At 40.0% G+C, this 20,727-nt stretch overlaps 1 protein-coding gene across 3 annotated transcripts in view; it reads right to left on the bottom strand.

The window, feature by feature from the left end:
• rbfox1 (RNA binding fox-1 homolog 1) overlaps positions 1-20,727 on the bottom strand; it is a 1,745,467-nt gene that overhangs the window by 1,412,406 nt on the left and 312,334 nt on the right. For 2 of the 3 annotated variants that reach the window (XM_072559572.1, XM_072559574.1), the window contains exon 2: positions 12,285-12,352. The exons of the other annotated variant lie outside the window; for it this stretch is intronic. The gene's annotated coding sequence lies outside the window, so the exon portion shown is untranslated. The remainder of the gene's footprint in view (positions 1-12,284; positions 12,353-20,727) is intronic. 3 annotated transcript variants of the gene reach the window in all.

Below are 20,727 nucleotides of genomic sequence, written 5' to 3'. Positions count from 1 at the left end.
AATTTATGCTTTCAAAACTATAATCCAAACCAAATGAACCTCCAAACTCCATGGCCTAGGTCTCTGCAATTGGATCCTCAACTTCCTGACCTACAGACCGCAGTTAAGCTAGGCAATAGGACCTCCTCCATGACAATCCTCGACACTGGTGCCCTGCAAGAATGCCTACTCAGCCCCCTCCGTGCACACTTATGACCGTGTGGCCAAATTTCATCCAAACGTCAACTATAAGTTCGCTGACAACACCACCATTGTAAGCCAGATATTAAACAATGATGAGACAGAATACAGGGAAGAGATGGAGTGATTGACTATGTGTTGTAAAGATAATAATCTCTCCCTCAACATCAGCAAAACTAAAGGACTGATCATCAATTTCTGGGAGTCAGGAGGAGAACATGCTCCTATCAATGGAGCTGAGTTGGAGATGGTCAATAACATCAAGTTCCTAGGTGTGACGATCACCAATAATCTGTCGTGGACCACTATGTTGATGACACTGTCAAGAAGGCACAACAATGCCTCTTGATCCTCAAGAAACTAAGAAAATAGGCACATCCATAAGGACTCTCACCAATTTTTACAGATGCACCATAGAAAGCATTCTACCTGAATGTATCACAGCTTGGTATGGCAACTGCTCTGCTTAGGACCATAAGAATATACAGAAAGTTGTGATACAGCCAACTCCATCATACAGGCCAATCTTCCATGCACTGACCCCATCTACACTTCTCAATTCCGTGGAAAGGCAGCCAACATGAAAGACCCCACCCATCCTGGTTATAATCTCTTCCCACTTCTTCTGTCAGGTAGAAGGTACAAAAGCTTAAGCACATGCACCAACATGTTCAAGAACAGCTTCTTCCCCGCTGTTATTAAACTTTGAAAGGGGCCCCTCAATTTCCAAATCTAATGTTAAGCTTGCTTGTCGTGCAACTTCTTTGCAGCCGTAACTTAGTACTGCTCACTCTGTTCAATCACCCGATGATCTTTGTACGCTATGATCTGCCTGTATTGCAAGCGAAGCAAAAATTTTCATTGTACTGAGGTACATATGACAATAATAAATCAAATCAAACCTTCCTGATGATCGAGAGTAGACTGATGGGGCGTAATTGGCTAGCTTAACTTTGTCCTGCTGTTTGTGTTCAGGACATACCTGAAACATTTTTCACATTGTTGGGTAGATGCTAGTGTTACAACTATATTGAAACAACTTGGCTGGGGGAGCAACAAGCTCTGTAGCACAAGTCTTCAGTACTATTGCTGGAATATTGACAGGGCTCATAACCTTTGCACTATCCAGCATCTACAACCGATCTCTGATATTACATAGAATAGCTTGCATTTGCTGAAGATTGGCATCTGTGTTGTGGGAAATCACTGGAGAAGTCAAAGGTAGATTATCGTTAGAGTCATAGAGTCATATAGCATGGAAACAGACCCCTTGGTCCAACTCATCCATGCCAAATAACTTTCCCCAAACTAAACACCACTTGCCTGTGTTTGACCCATATCCCTCTAAACCTTTCTTATTCATATACCTATACAAATGCCTTTTAAATATTGCCATCATTTCCTCTGGTAGTTCATTCCACATATGAACCACCCTCTGTGTGAAAAGGTTGCTCTCAGGTCCCTTTTAAATTTTTCTCCTCTCACCTTAAAAATATGCCCTCTAGTTTTGAACTCCACCATCCTAGAGAAAAGACCTTTGCTATACACCTTTTCTATGCCCCTCATGATTTTATAAACCTGAATTAGGTCACCCCTCAACCGTCTGTGCACCAGTGAAAAAAGTCCCGGCCTATCCAGCCTATTCTTATAACTCAAACCCTCCAGGTCCAGCAACATCCTAGTAAATCTTTTCTGAACATTCACCAATTTAATAATATTCCTCATATATCAAGCTGACTCCTCCAAGAATGCCCCCCCCCCCCAATATCCGGTACAATCTCAACATGACATGCCAACTCCTATGCACAATGGTCTGAGCAATGAAGGTAAGTATGCTAAACACGTTCTTAACCATCCTGTCTACATGCGCTGTAATTTTTAAAGAATTATGTACCCGAAACCCTGAGTCTCTTTATTGGTCCTGACCTTGTTTGTTTTGCCAAAATGCAATGTCATGTATTTATCCAAATTAAACTCCATCTGATACTCCTCAGCCAATTGGCCAAAGTGATCAGAATCCCTTTATAATCTTACATAACCTTCTTCACTATCCACCATACACCAATCTTGGTGTAATCTGCCATCTTACTAACCATACTTTCTATATCTCATCTAAACCATTTATAGAAATAACAAACAATAGTGGACCAGCACCAATCCTTATGGAACCACTGGACACAGGCCTCCAGTCTGTAAAACAATCTTCCTCCACCCCCTTTGTCTCTCACCATCAAGCCAATTTCATATCCTATTGGCCGCTCTTCCTGAATCCCATATGCTCCAGTTTAACTGATTAGTCTACATGTAGAACCTTGTCAAAGGCTTTACTAAAATCCATGTAAACAATGTCTACCAGTCTGCCCTTAATCATTAATTTGGTTATGTCCTCAAAAAACTCAGTCAAGTTTGTGAGACATGACTTTCCAAGCACAAAGCCATGCTGACTATTCCAAATCAGTTATTTCCTCTCCAAATGCATGGAAATCCTATCTATCAGAATTGCCAGCAACAACTTACCCACCACTGATGTCAGACCCACATTCTGGCTAAAGATTTTTGTGAATGCTTCAGCCTTATCTTTTGCACTGATGCGATGGGTTCTTTCATTATTCATGGTGGGAATATTTGTGGCTCCTCCTCCGTCAGTGAGTTGTTTAATCATCTACTGCCATTCACAACTGGATGTGAACAAGACTGCAGAGCTTAGATCTGACCCATTGTTTGTGGGACATTTTAGCTTTGTCAATCACTTGCTACTTATACTGTCTGGCATGCAAGTAGTCCTGTTTGGTAGCTTCGCCAGGTTGACACCTCATCTTCAGGTATGCCTGTTGCTGTTCCTGTTGTGCCCTCCTGCACTCTCCATCGAAGTAGGTTTGATGCCCTGTCTTGATGGTAATGGTTGAGTGGGGGATATGACAGACCATGAGGTTATGGATGGTGCGAGAGTACACATCTGCTACTGTTGAAGGCCCACAGCGTCTCATGGATGCCTAGTATGGATTTGCTGGATCTGTTTGAAGTCTGTCCCATTTAGCAAAGTGATAGTGTCATACAACACGAAGGAGGTTAGTCTCAATGTGAAGGCAGGACTTCATCTCCACAAGGACAATGTGTTAGTCACTCTTACCAATACTGTCATGGACAGCTGCATCTGCAACTCGCAGATTGGTAAGGATGAGGTCAAGTATATTTTTCCCTCTTGGTTCCCTCACCAGTTGCCGCAGACCCGGTCTAGCAGCTATGTCCTTTAGGACCTAATCAGCTCGATATGTGGTGCTACTGCTGAGCCATTCTTGGTAGTGGATCTTGAAAACCCCCACTCAGCATAAAGTTTGTGCCCTTGTCATCCTCAGTGCTTCCTCTAAGTGTTGTTCAACAGCCAAGGGAGCTTAATACGTGGTAATCAGATTAGATTAGATAAGATTACTTACAATGTGGAAACAGGCCTTTCGGCCCAACAAGTCCACACCGCCCCGCCGAAGCACAACCCACCCATACCCCTACATCTACCCCTTACCTAACACTACGGGCAATTTAGCATGGCCAATCCACCTGACCTGCACATCTTTTGGACTGTGGGAGGAAACCGGAGCACCCGGAGGAAACCCACGCAGACACGGGGAGAATGTGCAAACTCCACACAGTCAGTCGCCTGAGGCGGGAATTGAACCCGGGGCTCTGGCGCTGTGAGGCAGCAGTGCTAACCACTGTGCCATCAGTAGAATGTTTCCTTGGACTTCGTGGGGTCCAGACCAATTCCCACTATACCACCACCTCTACTGGGTCAGTCCTGCCAATGGGACAGGACATATTCAGGGACTGTGTCTCGGACATTGTCTGTTAAGTATGAATCTGTGAGTATGACAATGTCAGGCTGCTGCTTGACTAATTTGTGAGACATTTCTCCCAGTTTTGATACTACTCCCAGACATTAGCAAGGGGGAATTTGCTGGGTTGACAGAGCTGTTTCTGCCTGTTATAGTTGCCCATGGCTGAATGTGAAAAAATGATGATTAGGGATTTTCTTTTTAACTGACACAAACAATCAAAGGAAATTTTAGCTGATCCAGCATTTAATATTACTCAAATCATGGCCTTCACAGACAGACAACAAATTATCTCTGAGTCTTTGTAAACTGGGACTAGGATGTAGTCAGTATGACTCTGATAAGGCAGCTCAGATGAAAACCATCTGATTTGAGATTTCCAATTTTTATATGAGCTAAAAAGGGAAAGCTTGACCTACCTGAGATAAAGCCTTTTAAAATAATAATGATATACTTAAGTAGACTCATATTCATACCAGAATAAAAGTTTGAATCTATTAGATAATGGGGGATTATATTTCTGGAAGCAGTTAGACTTGGATGAAGAGACTAGTTTTGATAAACAGGGAACATGAAACTTTCTTCTCTGTCAGCAAGATTAGAACAACAAAAAGGTAAAAGCAAGATAACCTCAGAAGCTTGCTGAGAGACAAATAATGTAACAGAAGCAATTTTGAAACAGGGTCACTCTGACCTCGGAGGGGGAATAAACAACTGCTGCTTCGCACGTCAGACAAGAGGGAAGCTAGTCCCGAAATTGTTAGGTTTGTCACAGAAATATAGTATTAGGTTTAACTATGTAAAACGTTACAAGTAACTTTATATTTGAGATGACATTACAAAATCATAGCAATTGGTAGAATGTAGCATCCTTTTTAATCTTGTGTACTCTAAGATCAGCAAGAGATATGAATTGCATGACCAAATTTGAAAAGTCATTAGTAGTGAGCAAGTATATAATGCAATTGGCAAATGTCTAGTAAAGGACATAACAATCGGTGTTGGAATGTGGTTAACAATTGGAAGAGCCCAAGGATAGGTGACAGGGGTCTGGCAAACATCACCACATGATGAGAGGATCTAAGGTGAACCATGAAGTTGTGCATCATTGATTGTGTATTCACAGGATTGGATGTATAGGTCAGAGGGGATATGCAAACATTGATATTAATGTTGCATGCAACCATTGTAATGCAGTATGTATAAATAACGTGTACTTTATTGGGAAAGGTAGAGTGTGACTGACCTTCAGTCAGAGCTGTCATTAAGAGGACAATTGGGCCCCCCAGGAAAGCCAGATTCAGAGCAATCTTTGGCCTCTCTCACACCTATGATAAAAAGAGTTCCGAATAAATAGACTTGTGCTACTGAATGTGGGGCTCAGACTCCTCTATAAAATCCCCCTCCAATACCAGGTTGTCTGTCCAATTTAATTTCTTTTTTGAGACTCCATAGCAATTGATACAACTAAATGGCTTGCTAAGCCATTGCAGGGGATAGTTAAGAGTCAACTATCTGTTGTGACTCTGGAGTCGCATCTAGATCAAACCAGGTGAGCATGGCAGATTTTCAGCCCTGCAGACATTAGCGTGCCAGATAGGCTTGTTTCTAGCTTTCAACAATGGTTCTATGGTCATCAGTCAATTCTCATTTCCAGATATATTAACTGAATTTCAATTCCACCATCTGCCTTGTGGGATTAATACCCGGGTCCCCAGAATATTAGCTGAGTTTCTGGATTAATATCTGGATTAATAGTCCAGCAATAGTGCCACTTGGTCATTGCCTCCCCTCATGCCTGGCTTTTTGCTTCAATGCAATGGTGTTCTATCATACTGATGTCCCTCCGACTGAATGTCTTCACTTTCCTCCTCAGAAGACTGATGCTGCTTTTCAAATTCTTCAGCCTCACGTTGCCTATGCCAGTTGTATAGAGCACATGAAAGGATTGTGTATCGCACTGTGCCTGGAATGTACTGCAAGGTCCCCCAGACTGATCCAAACATTGGATCCTCAACTTCTAGTTGTCTGCTCACTATGGTCCTGGTGGAAGAATGGGCTGCATTGTATCTGTGCCTGGCCTTAGTCAGTTTAGCCTAATAGAGTCATCAGACATGGTTGCAGAGCATAGTCCTCGTCTCCCAGTAGCCATCTTTGAAAGACATTTGACCCTTGAAAAGAAACATGATAGTTCCCAAGATAGTGGTATAAAAGCAGCTTCCAGGGAATTTTGGGTAAGCCTCTAAAATGTAGTGTCAATGATCACTGATGATTCAGATGTTTACTGAATGGAAACATTTTATATTAAAGAAGTCTGCCACATTAAGGTATGGTACTCAATACAACATGTGTAGAGTCTATAGCACCCTGCATCTTGGGGCTTGCAAGTATTTTGGCAAAGACTACTGTCCAAACTACAGCACTGACCATGTCACAGGGAAACAAGATGAAGCAGTGTGATTGGTCACAAATTGAATTGGCAAATGCCTTGATACATTGAGGATCGAGAGATCCCACACAGCTCCATGATGGAGCTTTTGACAGCAGCCAGTTGTGGAAAAATATTGTGCATTTGTTACCTGGACAGCCACCAGAATAAGATGGCCAATGATGACACGCATCTGTGACAACATCCTGAGATATTCGCAATCTGCAGCAGAAATGAACCTTGCTCATCTGGAGGAAATAACATCAAAGATTTTTCCTCCTCAGTTTCACTGTTCCTTCTTGCACTATTGCCACAGTGACGATGGCCGCTGCTTTTGGTGGACCCATTGGTCATGGTTCCAATGAAAGTATAGAGGAATACCAGAAAGAGAAGAGGTCTTTCATAATATGTGTAGTCAGTATTCACATCACACACTAATAGCAGTTTAGCATAGTCCTCCATACACTGTGACATGGAGGATTCTGATAATAGAGACCATGGATCCACGCGCAAAAACCTTTGACATAAGACTTTTATGTGGACATATACACCATAAACCATGCCTCAAAGATACAATAGGAGATTGAGTGTTCAGTAAGATTACTGAAAACTGCCCCGTCAATTCCCCATCACTCCACATCACCCAGAGAAAATTTGCATTTAAGAGAAGGTTGACAAATACAATTCAAGAGAAGACAAGACCAGCTCCATTGCCTTGTACAGCCTCAGAAAGCAACTCATATATTGGCTTTTATTGTAAAGGGGATTTGAGTTCAGCAGAGGGATGTCTTATGCAGTTATATTGGGCCTTGGTAAGACCACACCTCGAGCATTGCCTGCAGTTTTGGCCTCCTACCTATGAGAGGATGTACTTTCCATTGAGGGAGTGCAGTCAAAGATCATTAAGCTCATACCAGTGATGGCAGGATTGGCAACTGAGGAGACACTGGATCGTCTGGACCTATATTCACTAGAATTTAAAAGAATGAGAGGCAATTTGACTGAAACATACAAAATCTAATGGTTGTGGGGAGAATAGCTGCAGCCACCAGCCCCCATTCCTGATGGGAAGTCTAGACCAGGGGCACAGTCTTTGGATAAGGGGTCGGCCTTTAAAGATTGAGTTGAGAAAACATTTCTTCACTCCATGAATAATCAACCAGGTCAAATTCACTATCACAGAGGGCTGTGGAGGACAGGTCACTGAATATATTCAAGAAAGAAATTTTGTTTTTAGACATTAGTAGTATCAAAGGATACTCAGGAGGGTCATTCAACTTAAACAAAGTTATACTAGCAAATAAAGGTCATACAGGAGCACTGTTCAGAATTATATGCGACAATTGGACCAGGATGCATCCTTTGTAAGTTTTATTTTCTCTTTCTGTGTATGGACAGAAAGCAGAAACATGGTCTTCAGACAGACAATTAACCATGATCATATTGAATGGCAGGACATGCTCAAAGGGCCAAATGGCCTCCTCCTGCTCTTGTTTTTTATTAGATCTTGGATTTGTAGGTGACACTGAAGGTCACCAATGATTACTTAGGCTTCACAGACATGACAGTGATCAATTTGTAATGACCAATGGCATAGTCAAGATTGCTTATAACCAGGATCTGTATCCCACATTGTATGGACACTGAAAGCAATTCATGACCAAATTCTATGATTATAGATATTTTGAACCTGTTTACTGTGTAAGTGCCCCCTGAAGGGCCTCACTGCTCACAAGTAGTGTCCACACCTTAGAAAAGTCAAATACACAGACTTGGCCTACACTGGGTTAGCGGCACCAATTTTTTATTTCCATTGCACTCTTGCAAACAGAATGAGAATGGAAATCAACACAGGTCGTGCTTCCTAGAGTGAACAGACTTCCCATTGACCCCAAAACTTTCATATTCCTTTCTTCCTTGCACACCCTGTCAACACCATCAGTTTTGAGCTTCCACGCATTGCTGCCCAACTCTTTAAGTCACCATTTCCTAATATTTACACCTACACCTACACCCCCTACCACTTCCCCCCACCCCCTATGTTCTCAAATGCACAATCATTTCCCATAGTTACTGGAAGCACTCAATGACATACTCTAACTTGCGGTGTTGTCTTTCTTAGGTGATATGGGCCTTGGTCAGGAACAAGGCTTCAGTGATCTTACCATTCATTAGAAACTTCAACTGTATATGTGTACCATGATTTATGCTGCATACATCTGAACATATGAATATCCCATGACAAAATGATCAATACAGAGGCATTTCATAACCCTCCTTTATCAGAGTCCTCTCTCCAATTATCGTAGGACGATGTAAAACCGTCACTTGCACGTGACATGAATACTCACTATTCCCACTACTCAAGACCTGTCCAGTTTCTGATATTTCCCACGTAGGTTCATTGGTATCATGAATCCATGCATCCAGCTATTGTGTCTGTGGCCACAGTGCAACAAAGGCACAGAGAAATTGTGTCAGCAAGATCAGGATCAGCAGTTGCTAAATAACCTCCCCCTGTAGAATTTGCAGCTGAGGATGTGGAGGAGACGCAGAATTGATCATCCTCAATGGCATTTCCTGCAAGCGAGTGTGGAAATTGGCACTGCAGACTGAGGATATCCTGGGACACCATCGCCTGCTGGAGTGGGACTGGGGAATTGAACAGGTCACTGACGATCCCTCAGCTTGGTGATCCTCAAGGTGACAGCTGCACGCAGTTTCTACACAACTGGCTGCTCGCAGTGATCCACTGGGGTCCTGTGTTCAATCTCAATCCTCAACTCACAAACGTATCAAAGGCTGTTAACTGATGCAATTTGTGCCAAAGCACACCGCTTCTGCTTTTCTTCTGGACCACCCCCCCACCCGTTAGGGGGTCAGTGTGAAAGGCCAGGATGAAGGCTTTTCGAAGACAGTTAGATTCTCCTGGGGCAGCACACCATTGTCTTCATGGGACTCCCGAAAATCATCTATTGATGGAGATTCGGTGAAATTTCGATTTAAAAAATGTGGATTATTTCAGTTCACAAAATATTTGAATTCTGATTTCCTCATGGCTCAGTGTTTCCGAGCTCTTAAAAAAGGCAAGCAAAAATGTCAGAGGGCAAGGAGTTTCGTGTAAACCCATTTCAAAGCTGGATTTGACCCTGGTGAGATCAAACTTGAGAAATATGTGCAGATTTTGATTTTCTGTTTCACAAAGTACAGTCGGCTTCCAGTGCAGAAAATAGATTTATTTTTCGAAGATTATCACTGCTTACTAAATCTGACTTCCCAGTGTCTTATTCCAAAAGCAATCTGCTTTGGGGACCCAGTTAAAGGAAACCACAGTTATAACTGCCTGCTATTTTCACTCACACCGCATTGCACTGCGATGGGAAGCCAAAATCCTAACCCTGGAGATTGTGGCAAATTGTCATGCAGACTTATTCAATGTCCACTGATGCTGTGTCAATTAACGCAAAATGAATGGCCATACTAATCAAGCTAACAACCACTTGCCCAACAACCAGCCTTGAGTAAAAACCTGGCCCTTTATTCTTCTTAAACTGCCCACATAGAACTTCTTCTTGTGCATTTTGCAGTCAAAAAAACTCAAAAATAAAAACAAGTCACTACTGCATTGCTATTTGTGGGAGCTTGCCGTGCACAAACTGGTTGTGAAATGTCCTACCTGAGAGTTACTACACTTGAAGAAGTACCTCTTTGGCTGTAACAGGTTTGAGAAATCCTAGGGTCATAAAAAGTGCGATGTCAGCACTTGTTTTCAGACCCTTCAGGTTCTAAGCATTCCATCACTGAATAAGTTTGCTCAGCCACTTGGATGAGCTCCACTCAAGTATAGCTTCTATGAAATAACGTCACCTTTTAAAAAGTAGCTTCATGTGGTGGTTTTAGCAGCTGAACTATTTTAAGTTCGGTAAAAGTGGGCAAATGTAATATCCTAATGATAAAACACACACAAAACATATCAAATTCAATTAAAATTTGAACAAAGCCCTATAATAAAAGTATCAATGCAGAACACAAGGGAACTTAACTTCTAGCATCTCCACTGCAGCCAAAACCGAATGCCATAATGAGATTTTTATTTTTAATTAAAACTTTAATGGGTTTTTTTGCGAGAATTAAAGATCATTGTACATCTAATTTAGAACTGCAGTTTTCGTATAATCAAACAGAAGTTTTAAATCGTCAAACATGAATGTCCAAGTTACAAGGAATGTATTGCCCCACAGAGGTATGTATGCAGGTTCATTAGTAACCTTCAAAATAGAATTATATGACGATTTGAAAGTGAAAAATATTGTAGGGATATGAGGAAACAGCTCAGGAGCAGGACAAACTGAATTGTTCTTCAGAAGTACAGACTTGCTGAGCCAAATGGTCTCCCGCTTTGGACAAGAGAGAACATAATCAAAATTTTCAAGATAGAAAGAAAACTGGCAAAGCTAACCCAATTGTTTGCTGCAGCAATAGAGATGGTCATTGAAGCAATGTAACTGGGTGTAACAAAGAGTTTGATGTGGTTTTCATTTCTGAAAGAACAGATTAACAAGTGTAGGCGGTGATTTTACAAGCTTATGCCACCAGTATGGAGCTGGCTGGCTGACAATAAGGCCTTAAATTTTCAAACATGCATTCTTTTAGAAAGCAATGTGGGACCAACCCAATGGAGAGAAGCTGTGGGACTTATATATTGCAAAGTCTGAGGTCAAATAGCCTTTTCCTAAAAGATATTCAGGTTCAGACTGAAGGATATACTATCCCAAAGTAATTTGCTTTGTTAGGTCAACGACTACAAGTAAACATTTCTCAACACAAGGTGAATAAAAATGTTTGAAAAAGGTATTAGTGACAGATATTGGATAGGACTGGCTATGTAGAACAGTGCTGTCCATTTATATAATTACAGTTAAAAACAATTGTTACTAATGTGCACCAATGTGACAAATATTAAAATAGGCAACTTATCTTTTAATTATTCAGGACCTGTAAGTATGCAGCATGCAATTTGTATGTTTCTTATTCCAGATCACCAATTGCCACTTACCAGCCATATTGAAAGATCTTTGGTTGCTAAATAGCATAATTAATTTTGAATTATGTTTTAAACTTGCGAATGTATTGATCTCATTTATTTGTTATTAATACTTTAAAGAATCTGTGGACAATCAGAACTGAATACATAAAAATTCTACCTATTATTAAAATCTTTAATCCATAATTTCTCAAAATCATTTAAAAGTATTTTATCAGTATGAATCTGCACTATGATTCACAAAGGGTGAAGAACTTTAAGGAGATTTTTCTGAATTACCAGATGCCTTTCCACACTCCTACAAGTTGGGTTCATGAAAAGCTCATTCACAGGTATGGACTAAATCAATGTCATTTGGAGGTTGAAACATTTTTGTAGTGACAGATTTAAATTAGCATATTGGGATGGACAACTAGGAGGGGTGAGGGGGTGGAGGGGTGAGGAGGGGATAGAGGGAGGGGGAGGAAGAGGAGGAGAGGTGGCAAGTATTTGCTTTCACATGCAACAAGGACAATATTAAGCACACTCCAAATAGATTTCTGAAAGTGCCTTTGAATGGTCTTAAAGAAGCATTTCCTGAAATTATACTGTCATTCATTAAAGTTGTGATCTTGAGCACGTTGCCCGCAATCTTTCTGTAACAATAGAACAAGCCACTCACATTCAATGTTCAACATAAAATAAAAAGAGAGGCACAGAAAGCTATCTGTCCTTGTTACCGTACCCAGCATCGGCCATCACTTAAAAGGAGATACGCAGGGACAAATCAGAGCAGCTACAAACAAAAGCAAAAAGATTTTACCTTTACTGTGGTGACTGTTGTCCTGAACAGAAATCACAAAGCACATCATCAGATCTGCCACTGGAGTGCTGCAGAAAGAACAATACAGTTTGATGAGCTGCTGACATTGAACTCACTGAGCATAGATGGTATGTCAGCCAGTACAACACTTTATTTGTTGTCAGTGCAGTGGAGCGGGTCAGGAATAGCTTTGCAAAATGGCAAAATTATGAATTATCCATGAATTACAAGTGTTCAATGTAGATCTTTATTCAGCATCCCCCACAGTTCTGATAGAATGGAATCATACAGTATTTATTGCACTATAAAAAAACAGAAAATTGTCATGACTAAACACCTGCTGTTCATGTCGATCATCAATTAAAAATAATTTGCATGACAGGTAAATAATGATGTAAAATTATACACTAGTGAGGCAACACGAATAATACATTGATTTTATAAAAAAAGCAAACCAATGCAATTTGAAATACAGAAGAATGAACAAAATGAAGAAAACAGACAACTAACAGTTGGTAATGTTTTAATATCTTAAAAGTTTGTACACAACAATGTGGTAGCAATGTGATAAATAATTGCATTCCCCGAAGATTCTGGCAGAGATCACAGGAAATTATAAAACACAGGTGGTTTTATGCACCAATTCTAATACACAAATCACAAAATAGCCATAACTACAAGAATTTGAGCACTATGTGGCAACGTGTGAGTAATAAAATTGACTTCAGAAATTGCATGGTTTGAAGTTTTTTTCAAGTTCACTCAATAATTTCTGTTGAGAGAGTGTATTTGATCAGTAGATTTTCCAAGAATTATGACAATATAATCAAAACTTGTTTTCAAGATGGCTAATGGTGTTTGCAATTACTCATGAGCAAACATTGCAGAAATTTCAGACAAAGGACTGATATGTGATTAAACTCAAATTAAAATTAAGCTGTTGCAGATCTGCCAATCTGCTGTTATCTTCTGTAAAATGGCATCTCACTGTCTGGTTATCCCATTCATTGATCGGTGTGAATTTACAATAGCTGCACAGTGGATAAAAAGTAAATTCTTCTTAGAAGGTTAACTCAAGTTTTTTTCAAGTCTAAATAACATATTAATGACATGCTAACACTTACTGAATGGCAGTCAACTTCTCTGGCTGAAATTTTATTGGGCCTTGAAGATAAGGAAGAGGATAAGCAATAAAATCAGTGTCGTAACTTCTAGCCAAAGGACAAACACTCCCCAGCCATCATCTCACTTTACAGCAATGACAAAGATTCATGATTCAAAACAAAGTGGACACCCGCCTTGAAGAGCTGCAAACTGTCATCAAAGTGAAGCCACTGCTGCTTGGATCTTTATCGCTGCACAATTGGGTGAGCTGCCAATAGACAACGTGAGTAGCACTGGCAGATTGACAACCATAACTCAGTTAGGCAAAGGCACCAATTTAGTTTGTGCTGCATGACATGCCATGAAGCATTGTATCAATACTGCGTACATTCTACACACACTTACACTGCACGGTGAATTTCTCTCCCTAATTCATAGCCTGTGTCAAACCAATGGCTCAGTTGGCCATGCACTTGCTGCTGACTTGTAAGGTTAGTGGTCCAATCTTCCAGATAAGACATCAAACCAAGACCCCATCTGCATATGGCACTATGTCAAACAAAACCAAAGGAGTTATTCCTGTTGTCCTTGTAAATATTTATCCATGAATCAATGTTGCGACAACAGATTATTTGGTCACTACCACGTTGCTGTTTATGGGAGTTTGCAGAGCACCAATTGACCGTGGCACTTTGTACCTTACAGCAGTCATTACACTTCAAAAGAGGTACTTCATCAAGTATGAGCACTTTGAGAGCATTGATGTTCTGAAAAGTGCTATATAAATGCAAGTCTGTTTTTCAGAAGCACAACTCTTTCACACATTGATGATTCTGTGGATATATTGTGTGTACTGACTTTGCAAATGGCATGAAAAATGGCCTCCCTCATTGGTATGCTTACTATTATGTTATCAGAAATAGCAAATTATATTTTCAGCTATAAACAAGCAAATCTTTTTGAGATAATATAAACAGCCAACACAAAAGGAAAAATGCAGAAAAGTACCAATATATAAGAATGTATTAGTAGAATATGTTTAAAATTTGCTTTCCCAATTGAACAACACTGCATTACCACATTGTTGCCCACCCAAAATTACCCAGAGTGATAGTAGACATCCTTCTTCTTGGAATGACACGTCTGCTTATGATGTTGTCTCATAACATTGTTAAACAGGGAACTCTCGTCTTCTGATCGATGAAGGAATGGATGTGTCACATGAAGAAATGTGAAACAAAGGAAAATAATCCATTCTCATTCTCTTAAAAAAACATTCTACTGTTTAATTAGATAGTAACTGATCTTAATTAGATAGTACCTGAAGGTGAGAGGTGGAAAGTTTAAAGGGAATACACGTGGCAAGTACTTCACACAGAGGGTGGTGGGTGTTTGGAATGCGTTGCCAGCAGAGGTGGTAGAAGCAGGCATGGTAGGTTCATTAAAGATGCGTCTAGATAAATGCAGGAGTAGGTGGGGAGTAGAGGGATACAGATGCTTAGGAATTGACCGACAGGTTTACACAGTACATATGGATCAGCTCAGGCTTGGAGGACCAAAGGGCCTGTTCCTGGGCTGTAAACTTTCTTCGTTCTTTACCTCAATTACATTATTTCACTTCACCTCTATATCGTTTCCTATTGATTCCAAACTTGAAAATATCAACTTACAATGCATTTAGTAGATTGGAGAGACAAAGTTTCAAATTTTACTGCTTTTTATGTGAGATATTGTTTCATTTTATTTCTGCTAAATTACTAGGCTCCAATTTCAAAAATTATGACCTCTTCTTGCAGTTTTTTTCACAGCAGGATTGTTTCACTGCATCTATCCTAATGAACTAGTTTCACACATTAATGACCGCCATAATTCGATCAACTCAATGCTTTAAACTGAATGTTTTAAACCACTGCAACCCAAGCTCACATAGCCTGTCATCAGAATTAAACCCTTCAAGTCCTGGTATCATGCCAATGAATATGTTCTATTTACGACAAGGTCAATCTTTCTGGAGATATAGTGCCCAAAACAGAATACATATGGGATCCGGTCAAGGATTTGCACAGCCAGAGAATTATTTCCTCACTTCTGTATTCCAACTCCCTTTGAGATAACGGTCACCGTTCCATCAAACCTTTGGAATTCGACCAATACATGAGCTTTTAAGTGATATCCAAGTCTCCATGTATTCCTCCACAGATTCCAGTCTCTCATCATTTTGCCTGCTCATTATTAAAGTACAAGTACAGTTGACATCAGAGCCTGAGACAGTTAGGACCTGTTTGTTGTAGGGATTGTGGGTGTTAAGATAGATGTTTAAGAGGGTAAACTTGTGTAGACTTTTCCCCTAATTGTACCAAAGTTCTGTTCCCCTTATCAGCAATGGAGAGGGATTATGCAAACATATTTGTGAGAGAAATGTGTTTGTTTTCTTACCTTCTTAACAATGCTGCACAACTGCTCATATAAGCAGTTCAGATTGACCTATAAACATTAGAAACTTGCAGTCAACTGTGATGTTAACAGTACGAACCACTTATTTTAAATGGTACAAATCATTTTTAATCACTCCAACCAACTCACACATGCATTGGTCACATTGAGTTAGACCAATAACGTTTTGACACAGGCTAAATATGTAAATATTACCAAATGCTCAACAGAACTAGTTGGTGCCTTTTTAATATATTTTAGTTAAACTCAATAACACTATCTCTACTATCATTCATTCATGTGGATTTTTCACAACAGTAATATGATACTTCTGAAATAAGAACTCTCATCAATAAAAAAGATAACTCAGAGGCTTTTAGGAATATAATGGGAAAGTGCTGGCTGCAGCAAATCTCCAAAGAGGATATTTGAGTTTGATACTTAATATTCATACCAAATTGCATGCTGCACTCAAAGGATAAACCACGGTAATAACATGGGATCACTGCTGAGCAGCTATTGAATACAAAACCATGGTCTACTGTTGATTTTCTACAATTCAGCAACACAGTAAAGAGGCTTTTTTCCCATTTTATATACCCCCTGGCAGAAATTGACACTGAAGAAATTGCTCTCACTCTTGAAACATAATCCGCTGATTTTGTATTAGTACAACATCCTAAGCTCTGGTCATTAATATTCGTCAGCATGGCTGCTCCTGCACTGCGGACGACTGCAGTCAATGTAGCCTCGACCAATTTTGTCAGCTTGTCACTCAGCAAAAGCACTGAGGTCACATAGATTGAAGCCTTTGTACATGTGTGCATTCACATCAGCATCAGCCCTTGCAGGCCACCAGTTGTATATAAAGTATGAAGAGTCAAGGGATGACTGAAAACCTTAAAAAGTAGAATAACTGGAGCTTGTTGTATTCTCACCAGTGCATTATCTGATTGTTCAACCAATGTTTGTTAATGTTAGACACTCAGTCCGAGCAACTACAGTTCAGAAAAGAACATGCATCTTCAAATATATTATACAACAAAAGAAATGCGTCAAATGAAGTATTGATGTTGCTTTGATTTCTAAACAATGGACGAAATACAAGTTTGACCTGGCTAAGTGCGCAAAGGCATAATTTTCTGTAAACCACAGGAGTCTGCACAGATAGCTAAATGTGTAGACACTGAAATTCAGCTGGAGACTGGCAGAACCCCCAGAGATATGGTACAAACAGCTGAAAACAGCAGCAAATCATTAGAACTCTCTAATGTATTTGCAGGTCATTATGTCAAAGTCATCCTGAATTCATTACTCTGGAATGACATGTGTAGCAATTAATGTATTGGAATCATTTATCATATATTAAAAATGGAGACGCGTCACACTATTTTATTATAAAACTAATTGAAAATTTGTGCTATCACAGTTCAATGGATAAACTCAATATAAAAGTGCTACCTACAATATTTGCATGCAATATTATGATGAGGTCTACAATATTAAGCTTTGCAAACATTAGTAACACCAGAATTGTGTGACAAATGTGAAGAAATCAGTGCCTGTTCAAGAATAAGAAAATCTTGCCCATTCATGTATTTGTACCGAACCATTTGAGACAGATTTGAAGGCTCTTTTACTTGACATTAGAGACTAAGATGGAATCTTGAACTGAAAAGCTGGTTTATCTTGCTCCAGTTCAAGTTAATGTATCAGTAAAGAACTTAAGGTGCACACTATGAATGGTCAACCACAGAATCATCAAGGACCTGATTTCTGCTTTTATTGCATTCTTGTTTTCATTAGCAAGACCACGTGATATTCTGTAAAAGACCTATTCAATCAGAAATCAGTTGAAGATGAATAACCCAGCTGTTGCTCTGAAGTACCAATGGGATATGGGCATCATGTGTTACACCAGCATTTATTGGCTATTACTACTTTCCAGCATATAGTACTGAGTTGCTTACATGAACTGCTGCAATGGAGGTAGTCCTGCAGTTCTGTGAGGGAGAGAATTCCAGAATTTTCCCCTTGTAAGGGTAAAGGAACAGCAATATAGTTTCAGGTTAGGAAGACTTGCGTGTTGGCAGGGAATTTGAAGGTGGTCAGGTTCCCACGAATTGCTGCCGCTGTCCTTTCAGATGGTAAAGGTTTGAGGTTTGGAGTGTCGTGTTGAAAGAGCCTTGGCAAAATATTGCAGAGCATCTTCTGGTTAAGAGCCAAATAGGGTACTATGTCCAGTTAGGAGAAAGTGAAGACTGCAGATGCGGGAGATCAGAGTCAAAAAGAGTCATGCTGGAAAAGCACAGCCGGTCAAGCAGCATCCGAGGAGCAGGAGAATTGATGTTTTGAGCATAAACTCTTCATCAGGAATGAAGAGCTTATACTCAAAACATCGACTCTCCTGCTCCTCGGATGCTGCCTGACCAGCTGTGCTTTTCCAGCACCACACTTTTTGACTACTATATCCAGTTATAGCCTTCACACTTTAACAATGATGTTAAGGTCCCTGCTGGGCTGCAGAAGAGATTTCCTCGAACAGTTCCAAGGTTGAGGGTTTTTTTAAGCTACAAAGTTGGTGTTGAAGGCTGCATTTGTCTTCTTAGGGAAAAGAAGGTAGAAGAAGATACTATAGAGGTGTAATTTAACACAGATTTAGAAAAGTCTGGAGGATAAAACCTCTTCCCTTTTTTCAGATTGCAGGAAGATGAGGGAACACAGTAAGATTTTGGATGAGAGATATGGGAAGGTTGGGAGGGCAGGTGGTGGAGAGGTGGTTGGGGGCCTCCACATTCAGGACAAATGCATTTACACAGCATGCAGTGTCAAACAGGAACCCACTGTTCATGAGTGAGTTGGGAGTCCAAATGATGATTTCAAAAGGACATGAGATGGGCAATTGAAGGAAAGAAAAGTGCAGGGTTACAGTCATTGAGCAGGGAGTGGGACTGATTCAATTCTCTGTGGGGAGCTAACATGGACATCTGCACCATAGGTGAATCTAAGACCTTAGGGCTTTGTTCTGGCAGCCAGAGGTAAGCTCAACTTATGGCAATCAACAATTAGGATGAAAATTGTGTAACATAAAACAGAAATTTCTCATTGGAACAGATTAGCTTTATTTTATAATCCAAATTCAAAATGTATGCAGACTTTTGGAAGAACAATGCTGTTGCATTAGAGCAACTTCCAAACACACAACCAGCTAAAAGGACTAAAAGAAGCAGATGGACTGGGACATCGCCAGGTGCAAGTTCCCCTCCAAGTCATACACCATAGTTTGGAATAACTTCATTGTTCCTTGGTCAAAATCATAGAGCTCACTTTTTAAAATACTGAGTGCACCCACAACAGTTCAAGGAGGCAGCTCCACACCACCTTCTCAAGGGCTGTTCAAAAAGACCAACCAAAAGATGGCCTTACTAGAGTAACTCACATCTGATGGAGGATTGAAACAAAAATAGTCAGGGTAGAATGAAAGAAAATGGAACCAATCTGCCATGTGTTCCTTGAAAAGTAAAATTATTTCCAGGAAGTTATCTTTGACCCATACCTCCTGATGAGTTAAGAAGAAAATGTGCCATCTTAAAATGGTATAATGGCTTTGATGTCCTATTCAGCAACTGTGGAGAGAACAGAATTCAGATGAAATGTGCAAGATGAAGTGATGTGAAAGAGTATCCACTTCAGACTTGGGGCAATAATATACAAGCTATCCTGCAGTCAATGTTGTTAATTTAATATTGTAACAAACCAGCAAATTACTTCGATGGAAGGGCAGGAACATAACTACAGGTACTAGAGGAATAAATAAAACTGGAAAAACATCCATCTTTCATAACTGCAAGAGTATATCCCAGTGAGGTTCCTGGGGACATTCGTTCCTGTGATTCACAACTGAGGAAGAAATTGAAAAACATTATTTTTAAACACTGAAAATTTCATCTCAAGTTGTACACTGTTAAATCATTTTAAATTTTCTCGGAGTCTCCCATTTCACTAAGATCTATCTGAACATTTGTTAGCTGGCATAGAAATGCAATACAGCAACTTAGGACTAAGCACAAAAGTTAATTTTTGATGAAGTTAGTTTTTGAAACTAAGCCAAAGTTACTGAAAAGATACAACCTTTCCAAAAGATCAAAAGAAAAAAGGTGCACCCTTACTATTGTAAAAGATTAATAATAAATTGCACTGGAGGAGCAGATCATTTTAAACTCACTTCTACCTCTCTTCACATTTTCTGACTCATGATGTACTTCAGGAGTTTGGTTGCTTAGTTTAACAGTTAAGGGTATGCCTGTACTATTTGGAATAACTTGGCTCATCTGCAGGAAAAATGTTAAAACAAACTTGAATAAAACACACATTTCACAATCAGTTTCCCACTGGGGAAGCTATTCTTTCACCATGGCAATATCCTTGAACTCCCTTCCCAACAGTCCTGTGAGTGTCAAGATGTCGTGTTGTTCAAGATGGTTGATCACCACCACTTCCTTTAGGGCAATTCGGGATGGGAAATAAATATTTGCCGAGTCAGGGATGCTACATCTCATGAATAATAAAAAATATTTTCCTTTATATTTTCCCATAGAGTCATAGAGCTGTACAGTAAGGAAACAGACCCTTCAGTCCAACTTGTCTATGCTGACCAGATATCCTAAATTAATCTAGTCCCATTTGACAGCATTTGGCCCATATCCCTTTAAACTCTTTCTTTTCATATACCTATCCAGATACCTTTTAAATGTTGTAATTGTACCAGCCTCCACCACTTCCTCTGACAGGTCATTCCATAAACGCACCACCCTCTGCATGAAAAAGTTGCCCCTTAGATCCCTTTTAAATTTTTCTGCTTTCACCCAACTCTTATTTTCTCTCTGTTCAACTTGCAATTATATGG

The sequence above is a fragment of the Chiloscyllium punctatum genome, chromosome 40 (genome assembly GCF_047496795.1).
Source record: "Chiloscyllium punctatum isolate Juve2018m chromosome 40, sChiPun1.3, whole genome shotgun sequence".
In the NCBI taxonomy this organism is placed as follows: Eukaryota; Metazoa; Chordata; class Chondrichthyes; order Orectolobiformes; family Hemiscylliidae; genus Chiloscyllium; species Chiloscyllium punctatum.
Note: the sequence above shows the minus strand (reverse complement) of the source record. Positions and strands in the feature narration are given on the sequence as shown.